The sequence below is a fragment of the Mus caroli genome, chromosome 1 (genome assembly GCF_900094665.2).
Source record: "Mus caroli chromosome 1, CAROLI_EIJ_v1.1, whole genome shotgun sequence".
Classification (NCBI taxonomy): domain Eukaryota; kingdom Metazoa; phylum Chordata; class Mammalia; order Rodentia; family Muridae; genus Mus; species Mus caroli.
Genome location: NC_034570.1, coordinates 5309108 through 5322944, shown reverse-complemented (window position 1 = coordinate 5322944; position 13837 = coordinate 5309108). Strand labels below are relative to the sequence as shown.

General features: G+C 37.3%; 1 protein-coding gene across 3 annotated transcripts in view; it reads left to right on the top strand.

Moving 5' to 3' along the window:
* Sntg1 (syntrophin gamma 1) overlaps positions 1 to 13837 on the top strand; it is an 835208-nt gene that overhangs the window by 153338 nt on the left and 668033 nt on the right. Inside the window, exon 2 of one of the 3 annotated variants that reach the window (XM_029469788.1) lies at positions 3579 to 3669. The exons of 1 other annotated variant lie outside the window; for it this stretch is intronic. The gene's annotated coding sequence lies outside the window, so the exon portion shown is untranslated. Of the gene's footprint in view, positions 1 to 3578; positions 3670 to 11607; positions 11628 to 13837 lie in introns of those variants that run through there. One more of the 3 variants, XM_029469987.1, reaches the window with a different exon arrangement.

The following is a 13837-nucleotide window of genomic DNA, read 5'->3' as shown; positions in this document are numbered from 1 at the left end:
AGAGATTTTAATCATACAGTTACCATTAAGAGAAATGTGTGATTCTTTTATATAATTTCTTTATTATATGTTAGAACATAAGACCCTTCCCATACACATAAGATATGTATTAAAATTATATTGGAAAACATGTATGCAATCACTGTAAAACCTTTGGTTATTGCATGAATGGACCATTTCTGCCATTCTTGGATTTCTTTAGTTGCCTATAGTTCTTTGTGTAGAATCGAGGCCTCTTGGATTTTCCCTATTCATGTTAGGTTATTGTGTCTATTGTTGTTCTTATTCAATTCTTATTTAGGGAGCCATACTGATGAGACTTTACAGATGTAGATTCTGACATTCTTGGACTATACAGTGTTACAGCAAACTCCCTGATCCTTTGGCTCTTACAATTTTTCTGCCCTTTCTTCTACAATGATCCTTGAGCCTTAGGTGTAGGAATTATACTGTAGATTTATCCACTGGGATTAGGGTTCACACTCTGCATTTTGATTGCTTGTAGTTTTATGGAATGATCTGAGTTTGTTCCAAAAAGAAGTTTCCTTAATGAAAATTGGGGACTACACTTATCTGTGGGACCATTGAGAAATATTTAGATTGTTATTAGGTATTATGTTAGGCTAATAAAGAGGTTTTGTAGGCTCTCCTTTGGAATCTATCACTTCACTGGCTTTGGGTAGTTGGCTAGATTTCCATTATCAGGTATGATTAACTTCTTGTTGAGTGAGTCTTAAGTCCAGATTTTATTATTTTCAAGGTATGTAAGCCACTCTTGTATCCTCAGGTTATAGTACCATGCTGGTCATTATTATGATTCTTAGACATCAAAACTGGATAGGGCTGTTTGTTTGCTCCCTTCTCTGGAAACTTGCATGATGCCTTCTAGTTTCATAAATGTGATTCTCAGGGAAGAGCCATTCATGTCAGATCCACTTTAAGGACCTCTATTTTAAATTTATCATTTGCTTATTGTTATCTAGAGACATTATAATAGAAATTTCTTAAAATATCTATAAGTACATATATAAAAATAGTTTAAATGCAGTTATCATTTAGTGGTGAACAACACCTAGATACCACACACTACAAAACTAAAAGCCTCATTGCTAGGATTGGGTTACCACTTCCTAAGTAGTTGGTCAATAAGTTTCAATAGAGCCTCAAACATTTCTGACTGTTGAAATTATTCTAGGTTATATTCCAGAAACTGTAAGATATTCATCTTGAAGAGACCATATATTAAACTCATAAATTCAGAGGAATCAAATAGGTATTCCCTGGAAGCTTCATTTCTACTGGTTATCATCCACAACACTGGACAGTCTTATAATGCTGCAAGAGGAAAGTAATTTTTTATCATCTGGTCATAAATAAATTAAGAGTTACAATGACCAGTCTAGTAAGCTATGCCCACTGATGCAGTAGTGGCATGGATTTTATGGAGGTAAACTAACCAACTAATTTCTGACTGGATTTAAGGTGAAAACTTTTCCTGGCTTTATTAAAGAGACCAGGAACTGTGGCTGGACATGTAATAAGTCCTAGTGTAAGATCTAATACTAGAACTGTGATAAATAGATTTAATATTAAAGTACCCGCTAATGGCTTACTACTAAAGCCATAAATGAATGCATCTCTCAGTCTTAAACAGAGAAGCTTCCTGCAGTAGATGTTAATTAGTACAGAGACCTCCCACCCCAAGTGGGCAAGATCAAGGGCTAAGAGCACTAAATGAAGCATCTATTTCATACCCATTCCTTCAAGGTTCAGAGAACTGGAAGAGCACTGGGAAGATTGTAAGAAATGGAGGTAATAACCACTTTCAAGAGCACAGCATTTTTTTAGACACCAAAAAGAATTATACACACATGATTAAAGCTGTGATTAAAGCTCGGGCCAGACAAAAATCCCACCATGGTGGTGGGAAGGGGTGTAAGCTTAAAGTCTCACACTTAGCTGAGGTTCTATTGGCATTTGACAGGTACTGGGACAGGCAGATTCAGTTTTCATTAACAGCATGATATTGATCGCACTCCAGGTGGGCCTCACACTCAAGAGCTGTTGGACATCACAAACTGGATTTATGGTCTGTTGTTTTATTCTTGTTTTTGTTTTTAAATAAAATGATTACTAGAATGATGGTATGGCTGTTAAGAGCACTTGCTGCTCTTCCCCAAGAACTGGATTAACATGGCAGCTCACCTCTAATCTCAGGGGATCAAGTACTTTCTTCTGTCATCTGCAGACACTAGCCATGTACATAGTATTCCGAAATACATGCAGGCAAAGCATCCATGAAAGCATCCAGAAAGACTTAAAATAGAGGTTGTGGGGCATATAAGCTTCTAGGGCAACCTGGACTACACAGGAAAACCGTGTCTTAAATTACAAAACAACAGAACTACCACAACAACAAAAGCGTGAAGTTGGATGGGTAGAGGGGAGGCAAGGGTGGCTTTGGGAGGAGATTCTTTTGTTTTCTGTTATGTTTCAGTGTTAGTCATTTCAAAGGGCTGAAAGCATTCTTACTTTACACATACATGAAATTTACCAGTTTATTTAAAAATCCAAACTAATGTCATTGCTTTAGAGATGAAACTATTATTTTACACACCATTTAACTTACAATTGCATTCTGAACCTAAGTTAACTTTAAATTTACCTTTAAGCCATTAAGAAAATAATAAAATTAGAGGGAAGAGGATTGAATCCCATATGGTTGTTCTAGGCCTCTCCATTTTGATGCAGAATCTGACTTCAAATGGGCTTGTTTACTTAGCTTAGAGTGAGTGTAATCATTTTCTGAAACTATCCTTCCAGCCCTTGCATTTTATTAAACACCTTAATCTTCTTTTTAACAATTTGTAATTTGTTTTCATTTCTTACAGAGGCATTTCTTTACAGAGGCATTTCAGCTCATGTGATACCTTTCCTTACTGGTGATCAGCATTGACCAGCTTTTTCTTTCTGTCAGAACTCAAGAATTTTTACTTTGAGTTATATGGCATGTGTCAGCATGCAGTCCTGTACAGATTTGCTAACAATCTAGTCACTGATGATCTTAATCAGCACAATGTTAAGAGATGCCACGTACCTTTGACATTTGTCACATCAGACCATGGGTTTACTCAAGGCAAGATCTGAATCACCAGTTATTCCTTGAAGGTTAGCAGAGATCCCTCTAGAAATTGTCATCTTGTTCCCACATATTATGGCTAAGGACATTTAATAATTCTGTCACAACAAAAGCCAAATTGCATAGAAAATGTGTAGGACTAAATCTTGGGGTTTCATGTGAGAAAAAATTCAAAGCTTTGATTAAGGGAATAAAGGATTCAAAGAAATGTAAAAGGCTCAGCCAGATACATTGTCTATATGAACATATTTCTGTGTGAAAGTCACAGGTTTGATACAATCTGCACTCTGCACTGTGGTTTGCATGGGGCCAGTGAGCACCAAAGAGAGACGTTCCATCCAGTTCTTTTGGCATGATCTAGCAGCGGCTGATGTCTGTCACATCAACTCCCATCACAACTTCTCTTGACACTTGACTTGCTGCTTCTTCTCTTTAACAGGGATATGAAGCGTAGACCACAGCAGTCCCAGTGCTGAGCAGAAGACTCGTTACAAATGAATCAGGGGAGTTTAGCACAAAGCAATCCTGAGGTACTTGCTATCATCGTCATTAACGTGTCCAGATGCTCAGAATCTACCTCTGTCAACTAGGACAGTTTCTGGTCTCCTGTTTCTGACTTATGTTTTTCCAGAAGCACAAACACTTTATAATTCCGTGATATCTCTGGAATCTCTTTTTTCAACCTCCTCTACCCACAGGCTTTAGTCCATTTAACAGCCTTTATTGCCCACTTTTGAGTCTGTTCCAAAATCCTTACTGCTATCAGATAAAACCTTTGTGATGTGTTTATATAATTGACTAGTAGCATCCACAAACACAAAAGCTAAGAATGGCATCTGATAGCACCTGACAACTGCTTTTATGTAACCTTACCTAACATCCTCAACAGTTTACCTGATCAAATATATTGATTTGTGACAATATTTTGTGAAAATAAATGTTCTGGTCACTTTTTTCTCACAGTGGGATGTGTAATTCAGGGTACTCTGAATCTACATTCCTCTGGCAATTATCTTTGACTCATTCTTTACCTACTTTAAACAAGAACTATATTTTGTATTAATAAAGGGTTATCTAACTTGGATAAAATAGTTAAAAGCCACTTTTTAGAAATCCTTAGGTAGAATTTTTTCCCTGACATTTCAGGACTTGAGATGAGAACACAAAAACTATTTTTTTGCTGTTGTTATCATTATCTGTAAACAACAGCAACAATAACAACAGCAACACAACAATAACAACAAAATACAGCTTTTAAAAATTATTTTATTTATTTACATCCCAAATGTTATCCCCTTCAGGTCCCCCCCTCAGAGTTCTTCACCTATCCCCTTCCCCTTTGCCTCTGGGAGGGTGCCCCCCCCATCCCTCATCCCCCTTCTCTGGGGCATCAGGTCTGTATAGGATTAGGCACATCCTCTCCCACAAGCAGTCATCCTCTGACTGTGCACTTATAAAGGTTACATATGTGAGTCTAGGGTCTAATAAACATTTTTGAGATAGGTCAGGAAGACAGACATAGATTATCTATAGAAGACTGGCTTCTGGTCTGTTGAATGACAGTGAATCACAAGGGAAACAAAAAGGTTCTGAAACTTTTAAACAAGTAAAAGTATTTTTTGTGACATTATTCTTTTTTAAATTAGGTATTTCTTCATTTACATTTCAAATGCTATCCCAAAAGCCCCCCATACCCTCCCCCCCAAACTCCCCTACCCACTCACTCCCATTTCTTGGCCCTGGCCTTCCCCTGTACTGAGGCATATAAAGTTTGCAAGACCAAGGGGCCTCTCTTCCCAATGATGGCCAACTAGGCCATCTACAATTAATAAAACACATGAAACTTAAGAAGAACGAAGACCAAAGTGTGGACACTTTACCCCTTCTTAGAATTAGGAACAAAACACCCATGGAAGGAGATACAGAGACAAAGTTTGGAGCTGAGATGAAAGGATGGACCATCTAGAGACTGCCACACCCAGGGATCCATCCCATAATCAGCCTCCAAACGCTGACACCATTGCATACGCCAGCAAGATTTTGCTTAAAGGACCCTGATATAGCTGTCTCTTGTGAGGCTATGCGGTGCCTACCAAACACAGAAGTGGATGCTCACAGTCAGCTATTGGATGGAACTCAGGGCCCCCAATGGAGGAGCTAGAGAAAGTACCCAATGAGCTAAAGGGGTCTGCAACCCTATAGATAGAACAACAATATGAACTAACCAGTACCCCTGGAGCTCGTGTCTTTAGCTGCATAAGTAAAAGTATTTTTTAGCTTGGCTGAAATATATCTAAATTGGGGGTTAAATAAAGGGAAATAATTTTGGGTCCCAGTTGCAGATGTGGAAATCTGAATCAGAGATTTCCAGAGTTTAGGAAGACAAGACTCCAGTCCTATCACAAATTGTTGAGTGCAATAAAACAGTATTGTTTTCAGGCCTTGAGATCTAGAGGAATTTTAACTACTAGGTATTAGACGTTCAGGAACATATGGCCTGTTTTATTTTTCTCAATTCTCGACTGGAATATTGACTATGTGCCAGTTTCATTCTTCTATTTCAGAAGCAAATTTCTTGTCTAGCCATATGGGGTCATTTACCTAGAAGAATTTGTCTACAATAAAGTATATCAGGGCTATCACTTAGAACTGATTAAAATAAGCTTGATGAAGTTTGATTTTACATTCTATGAGTTGGGCACATTTAGGAGAGTCCTCAGACTTAGATTTAAGTTGTATTGGCAGGATGTTTGGACTGACTGATAATACTTATCATCTAAGAGAGCATGAATCTTGAGAAGCTAGGAATGAGCATCCCATAATAATAATAATAATAATAATAATAATAATAGTAATGATGATGATGATGATGCCATCCTAACCCAGTTACATTTATCTTATAGAATTGAGAAAAATAAAACAAGCATTTTACTCCACTCTCCACATCTGCCATTCCATGGTATCTCCATGTCTCTGCTTTCATGTGGATTATTCTCCCCTAAGGACAGAGAAGTTAGTCATATTGTATTAAGACTCAAGTTAATGGCCTCATATTAACTTGGTTCCATAGTCAAGATTCTGTTTTCAAAAGTTTTAAACACTATGTGTTGGACTTCAACATATCCTTTTATAGATTTCTTTATAAATACCATCTCTCTCTGTATGGAATGAAGTACCCGGGTCTGGTAGTGATGGTTGAGGCTTATTAGGAGAGAACAAGTGCTCACTGAGAATCCCTCACCTGGTCACTCTCCATCATAAACTAACCTCATCTTCAAGGACAATATCCTCTGGATGATTGCTGTCACAATGCCTGGTGTGCATCTCTATATTATGGTACCTCTACCCCTGAGCATGTAGCACAAACTAAAGAATCCCTCAACCCTACCACTTTCTGTCATCCTCAGATCCACTAAAGACAATTAAAGATTTTCATATTATATCTTGACCCCATTATTTCTTATATAAACACTTTAGATTCTGTTTTTGTATTTGCTATTCTCTTGAAAAGAAAATTTCAATAATCAATATAGTAATTCAGCTGTGTGATGATATATTCTGTCTTTACATTTTAAATTAGTGTAATTCAGAATGTATACTACCTGTTTTTGCTTTCTTTAAGTTGTTAAATGTTTTGTGCTTTCTTTTAAATGTTTGAATGAACTATATTCAAATTGAAATTATCATTCAATGTCAGTCTTAAGTCTGTTTTACTGAAGGATTTCCCTTTTTATAAAATTGTCATGACACATTTGGCAAAACTCATTTAAAAAATAACAGTGTTGGTAAACTTAATTCTATTTACCAATTTTCAGCTTTAGAAGGGGCTACAGTCTCCATTGCTGCTTAAAGCTTAAAGAAAGCAAGCTTAGAGACAGAGGACATGCCACCCACATTTATTTTCCTCAAAATTGCTTTGGGTGCTTCTCCTTCACTTTCACATGAAAGTTTTCAGTCCACTCCGGCAAGGTCTATAGTGAGTATTCTTGGTTTTGGATTAGAGAATGCATGGATTCCATGGGTGCAATTGTAGAACAATTTACTTAGCAATATTGACTTTATGACCAGAACATTTTGTATTTATTTCAGTTTTCCTTGGTATGTCTCAGCAGTGATTTGTGTATTTTAGTGTGAAGCTGTGGGTTTGCTTCCTGGTTTTGTAACTTGATTGTTGTGCTGAAAGATTGTTCTTCTAATCCTAATACCCATTGCTGTTATTTGGAAAAAATGTATATTTATTGTGCTCTATGACACTGAGACCTTACCAATAATTTTACTGAACTTTTATTGTGAAGTCTACAGTCCTTCCTGTATTCTTGTATCACACTAACAAGTTAATCATTATGAAATGTCCTGTTTTTTCTCATGCATGAGCTGCTTCTCAGACAGCTGTACTGCTTTCCAGTCTTTTATCTTTAATCCTCAAACTACTTATGACCTTTGGTATAGGTTTTATCTCTTCTTGATAACATCTAATCACATCTTGCTTTTATGCTAATGGCAGAATCCAGCTGTGAACAGGATCACTGACCCACTCAAGTCTAACGTTGCTTTCTACATGTTAGCAAAAGTATGCCATTTGCTCCTTACTTTACAAAATCGAAACCTTATTTTTCCAGTACCCCCTTTTCTCTATTTCTGTCTCACTTTGTACTAAGTCAACACTTTTAATGTGTCATTTTGATGTCCCTGCTTATAACTTACCTAAGTTATTTTGACTTGTGTTCTTTAACGTCTGTGGAGAATTGGCAGACGTTTCTATAAAGGGGATGATGATAGAGTTTAAGCTTTGGAGCATCTGCTCCTGTTTCCACTGATCAACTCTGTGACTGTGGTTTTAAAAAGTCTCCAGAAAAGTTGAGAACAATCTCTCTTACTACTTCCCAGGAAATAAAAATTCAAACAGGTTGCAGACCAGTTTGTTCTGAGCACCATGGCTTCCTCTGGCTGATTATAATCTACTGCTAAATCATAATGGCTTAGTTTGGGTTAAATATATAAACATGTGCTAGGTGGTGGTGGCATATGCCTTTAATCCCAGCACTTGGGAGGCAGAGGCAGGCGGATTTCTGAGTTCCAGGCCAGTCTGGACTACAAAATGAGTTCCAGGACAGCTGGACCAAATATATATATATATATAAACATGCTTTAATATGGTTGTTTTTCCCCCACCTTATTTGGGCTAATATGTATTACATCTATACAATGTGAGGTTCAAAATATGTTGTAAGTATTGGCTTATACCATCTTAGTATTCTAAAGAGTTAATGAATACATGACAAAACTATGACATTACCCTTAATTTCCATCAAAAGTCAAATGTGATCTGATTATCAATTTTCACCCTAAAAGTTTGTACTTCTTGTACATTGACGATTAACAAATTACTTTTATGTTTCTTGGACTTTATGTTGGGTCTCTTGGTTAAAAAACTCTTCATGAGTGAGTCTGTTCTGCTGTCAGCTTGCTAACACACTGTTTGATGCCTTATTTCAGAAATGTCAGACATCAATCATGTTGTATATGATTGATGATCTATTTCTAAAAATATTCTCTCTGTCTCTGTCTGCTTTCAGAAACTCTACTACTGTGTGGGTATGTAATATCTTCATTTTAATTTTATTTGGACCTATTAGGTTTTCTATCTGCAACTGAGATGTTGTGAGGACATTTGACAGATTTTTATCTTTTCACCTTTTCTCCCCTCTACTCTCTGCTCTCTCCGTTTCTCTTTGACTGATTCATGATATTGCTGTGTTTCACATTTTCTCACATATTATGAAAGCTCTGTTGGATTTGATTTCAACATTTTCCATTTCTGAGATTAGATAATTACTTAGTGCTATCTTTAAAGTTTAGTGATTTAAATTAATGTTAAACTCCTCCAAAATTTAATTTATTTTTTATATTATTTCCATCTGATTCTTTTTAACAAAGTGTATATCTTTTGAGACTACTGGATGAATCACTGTGAGTCAGTGCCGTTTAATTCCTTGGAGATGTTTCTCCCTTTTTGAAATAGACCTGCCTCTCTTTCCTTTTTGAATTCTGCCTTCGTTGAGAGAAACAGTATTTGTGTACTTTATTTTTGTAAATATCAGTAATCTTTTCTTGTGTTCTTCTATAATTTTAGGTAACAATAATATCAATGAATAAATTATGACTTTCTCATTGCAGGTTGCCTAGTTTATTGATTTGTGCAATATATTATGGATTCTTTATTTCTTGATTGTTCGAATTTATTATTTTATGTGGACAGGTGTTTTGTTTGCAAGTATGTCTGAGTAGCACATGTAAGCAATATCCTCAGAGGTTATAAGAGGGCCTCAGATCTCCTGGTATTGGGGTTTGGGGTTATAGATGGTTGTGAGGCACCACGTGTATTGTGGGAGTCAAACTCTGTAAGGCACTCTGTAAGAACACCCAATTCTCTTAACCACTAAGCTATTGCTTCAGCCTACAGAGCCTATTTTCTGCAACGGGAGTCTGATTATTTCTCTTCTCTTTCCAAGTATTTTTGTTTGTTTGAGAGTTTTTAAATGCCATCCCACCTTAAAGCCTACCCCCTCCTGCCTTCTCTCTGTACATGTATGCAGTCTTCCCTTAACAGGGGTCTTTGGGTGTGTAGGCCCTGCTACATTCCCCTAGGGATGCAAATTAAGAATGTGTGACAGTGTATTTTATCCCCGTAGTCTGCTAGCTTTTTCAACCTTGATCCTATTAAATCCATGCTGCTTCTGTAGTCAGCTGTTGCCCCAATATAACCTGCCAGTTAATTAGACACTCATTCTCAAATACACCCAGATGAAGACTTCTGTGACAGTGTTAAGAACCTAGGCCAGATATCTCTCCTTGGGTTAGGAACTTTGGTTTCTGTTGTCTCCATGAGCCTGCATTCATACGTTTGACAGAGCCCGGAATAGATTCACTGTGTGATGCTGGACCAAATCTAGATTCCATCTGCTGACTGACTGTCCAGTTTTCCACAGTGTTTTGAGGGAAAAGTTTTCTACATTCTTCATGCCCAATGTCAAAGCAATATTTTAATATGAACGCTTATATAGAAATCCAAAGATGTTTATATATCTTTTCCTTTAAATTCACTGCTCAATAGTGGAAATTAACTTTGTAACCACAAACCAAACAGTGACAGCTACAAGAAATGTAACGAAAGCTTCTTAAAGAAAACAAACAAACAAGCTAACAAATAAATAATGGTTTTGTAATGAAGAAGAAAGAAGGCAACTGAAAATTTGTGCACCATCATTGTTCACATGTGAGTTAACATGTTCTTTTAGTAATGTGTTCATCATGCATATTGTCTGTGGATACACGTGTTAGGATATATTAATATTTCTGTTCCTTGAGATACATCACTCACTTAGAAGACAGAACTCTTCTGGTTCTTCTTTGTTCGGTTTACCACACTTTCTCATTACCCAATTCAATAGCTATGCAATATTAGATTATTCCATGATATGAATACTTACCTATGAAAGTTATCGATTGCATGGCTTTCCTGTTTGTTAATTACTACAGAACCCAATATAACAGGGGTTGTAGAGATGGTTCAGGGGTTAAGGCTGCTCTTCCAGAGGACCTGGGTTTAAATCCCAATACTCACATAGTAGCCTTGATTGTGGAGACCACTGGAAAGCTGTGGGTATAGTTTTCTTTAAGAAGGACAATGCAATTAACTCATACAATGGAAGAAGTAAGTGGCAGGGCCATAGACAGGAGATATGTATAGGAAAATGATTAATAAATTGTAGTCATTGAATAGTTTTATTTAACATGATATGGAAAACAAAATTCATTATGAGTTTTCTATTTAAATACTCAGATGAGAATATCTGTCATTTGTATAGACAGAAAGTACCAGGGTAAAGATTAGCCTGGTGGACAAAATCAAGGATAGTGTTTCAGTTTCTGAGTCACTGGGTAGGTCCAGGTCTAGAGGACAAGTAGAAAGTAATGGAGAGGAACTGGTTGCAAGATTAGGATATCTTTGGTGTGTGCAGAAATAGATGAAAATATGGACATAATACCTAACATCAGAAGAAAAACAACTTATCTACTTTGTTTAAAGAGTCTTTAGGCTTATGTTCATCCTAAGAGATATGAGTAGCTAGGGAAAATGTTTGAAAAACAAGATATGGTAGGTTTTAATGTGGCTGTTTCTGGGGCTTAATTAAATTCTGAGACTGGAAATGGGCAGTATGTTAAGAATATTCTGTTCTAAGTGGCTGGATAGTTCACAGTGGGGTCTTTGGTGTGGGCTTTTATTCTATTATACTTTTTATCATTGAAAATAATTTTTAAATTTAAATATATTTTGATCATATTCATCCCCTGTCACAGGTCTTTCCAGATCCTCTCCATTATGTGTTGGTCAACTACTCCCACATATGATGAGGCAGATCCTGGAGTGGTTAATGTATACAGTGTCACTCCATTGGAGAACACAGATTTTTTCCCTCTGCAGCAGGTATAAATGACAGTTCAGCCATTAAACTTTACCTTAGTGGCTAGGTTTTCATTCATTCATTCATTCCTCATTCATTCATTCATTCACTCAGTATTTATTTTATTAAACATAACAAAAGAAAAATAATTAGGTAAAACAAAAACTATCACATTGAAGTTGGACAAAACAACAACAGAAGAATAGAGTCCAAGAGAATTCTCAAGAGTCAGAAACCCACTCCTTTGTACATTCAGGAATCCATAAAATCATTGATCTGGAAGCCATCATATGTATGTAGAGGACCTGGTGCAGACTAGTCGGTCCTGCACATTCTGCTTCAATCTCTGTGAGTTCATATGAGTTCTTCTCATGTTTATTTAGAAGGCCTTGTTTTCTTTCTGTTTCCTACCCCTTCTGGCTCTTATATTCTTTTAGCCTTCTCCTCTGCAGGTTTCCCTGACCTCTGCAGGGAGGAACTTGATGGAGATATCCTATTTAGGACTGAGTGTTTCAAGGTCTCTGGATGACCTTTCCTTTAGTTTCTGCTCCATTGTTGTTTTTGCATTTTCTTTGGACAGGAGCAATTGTGGGTCAAGATTTTGAAGACGGTTGGGTGGTTGGATGCCTTAAACGGGGACTGTGTTTATCTACTGGAGCTGGTATCTTTAGGTTCCATCTCCCCACTGTTAAGCATTTGGGTAAGGTCCTCTCTATTGGGTCCTGGGAGCCTCTCACATTCCTGGTATCTGGGACTTTCTAGAGGTTCCTTCCATCCCCCTCACTCAGGCATCAAACCCTGACATGATTACTAATGCCATGTTGTGCTTGCAGAGAAGAGTATGGTTGTCCTTTGAGAGGCTCTACCAGCAAATGACTGAGACAAATGCAGATACCTATAGTCAGCCATTGGACTGAGGTCAGTGACCCCTATGGAAGAGTTACTGAAGGAGATGAAGGGAATTGCAACCCTATAGGAACAACAATAGTATCAATTAATCTGGGCCCATTAGAGATTCCAGAGGCTAAGCCACCAACCAAAGAGCATATGTGGGCTGGACCATGGCCCCTGCTACATATGATGCAGAGAACTTCCTTGTCTGGCCTCAGTGGGAAAGGATGCACTTAATCCTTTAGAAACTTGATGCCCCAGGGTATGAGGATGCTAGGGGGGTGAAGTTGGAGTGGGGGGGGGAACACCCTCTGAGAACTAAAAAGGAGGAAGGATGGGGTGAAGAACTCATGGAGTGGGGACTAGGAATAGGGGCAACATTTGGAATTTAAATAAATAAAATAATTATTTAAAATATGAATGAAAGGAAGGAAAAAAAAAGACATGTGACAAATTCTCACTTATTTTACAGAAGCTACCAAGCAAATAATGGTGTACTGCCACAAAGTACTTTTAGTCTGCAAAAAAACCAGGAAGGGGAAGGGTTTTTAAAAATCCAACAGCAGCAAACTTGTACAGTCATGAGAGAGCTACCATCAGTGCAGCAGTTCCATCAGGAAGACGAGTATTATTCTACCTCAAGATTCATCTAATACCACTCTTGGGCATATTGAGTATATTGGGCACATACCCCAACAATGCTTGATCCATTTTCATTGCTTCTCTATTCATACATAATAGCCAAAATTTGGAAATAACATATGTCACTCAACAAAATATGGATAAAGAAAATGTGGTGCATTTACACAATAAAGACTTATTCACATCTTCACCAGAATCTGCTGTCACCTGAATTTTTAATCTTAGCCATTCTGACTGGTGTGAGGTGGAATCTCAGGGTTGTTTTGATTTGCATTCCCCTGATGATTAAGGATGCTGAACATTTTTTCAGGTGCTTCTCAGCCATTTGGTATTCCTTAGGTGAGAATTCTTTGTTTAGCTCTGAGCCCCATTTTTTAATGGGGTTATTTGATTTTCTGGAGTCCACCCTCTTGGGTTCTTTATATATATTGGATATTAGTCCCCTATCTGATATAGGATTGGTAAAGATCCTTTCCCAATCTGTTGGTGGCCTTTTTGTCTTATTGACAGTGTCTTTTGCCTTACAGCTTTGTAATTTTATGAGGTCCCATTTGTCGATTCTCGATCTTACAGCACAAATCATTAGTGTTCTATTCAGGAAAATTTCCCCTGTGCCCATATCTTCGAGGCTTTTCCCCAGTTTCTCCTCTATTGTTGGTGGGATTGCAAGCTTGTACAACCACTCTGGAAATCAGTCTGG